This window comes from Alligator sinensis, unplaced genomic scaffold (assembly GCF_000455745.1).
Source record: "Alligator sinensis unplaced genomic scaffold, ASM45574v1 scaffold347_1, whole genome shotgun sequence".
Lineage (NCBI taxonomy): Eukaryota > Metazoa > Chordata > Crocodylia > Alligatoridae > Alligator > Alligator sinensis.
The window spans coordinates 1,585,562-1,586,251 of record NW_005841922.1 but is presented as its reverse complement, the minus strand read 5'-3'; positions in this window follow the sequence as shown (position 1 = coordinate 1,586,251).

The following is a 690-nucleotide window of genomic DNA, read 5'->3' as shown; positions in this document are numbered from 1 at the left end:
TCTATCTAACTATATATATCTCTATATTGGTGACTGAAGTTTCATTTAAATCACAGAAAAATGTGGATTTGAGGTTACCTTTTTAATTATTTAAATTTAATTACTTAATTTTTAAATTTAAATGAAACACCACTATCTATATATCTATATATGTATTAGTGATGTTCCATTTAAATCACGGAAAAAAGTGGATTTGAGGTAACTTTTTTTAATTACTTAAATTTTTTAGTTAATTAAAATGACTTAATTTACTTAATTACTTGACTTAATTAAAATGACTTAATTTTTAAATTTAAATGAAACACCACTATCTGTCTATCCATCTATTAGTGGTTTTTCATTTAAATCATGGAAAAATGTGTATTTGGGGTTCCTTTTTTTAACTGAAAGTTGGGGATTTTTTTGAAAGCAAGAAAACCAGGATCCCTGATTCTGTTACATGTGATGACGACTCACTGGACACCCCCCGCCCCAACCCCTCTTTCCAAAACCCTGGCTCCCCCACCCCTGCCTGGCAGCTCCCCCGGGGACCCCAACCCCGGACAACTCAGCCCCGCCCCCCTCTGACGACATAGGGAGGGGCGGGGCGAGACCGGTGGCTGAACGGCGCGGGGGCCAGGGAGGTGGGTGGGGCTTGTGTGCCGACCCGCCTGAAGCCACTGGCAGGAGGGGGGGGGGGGGAGGCGGGGG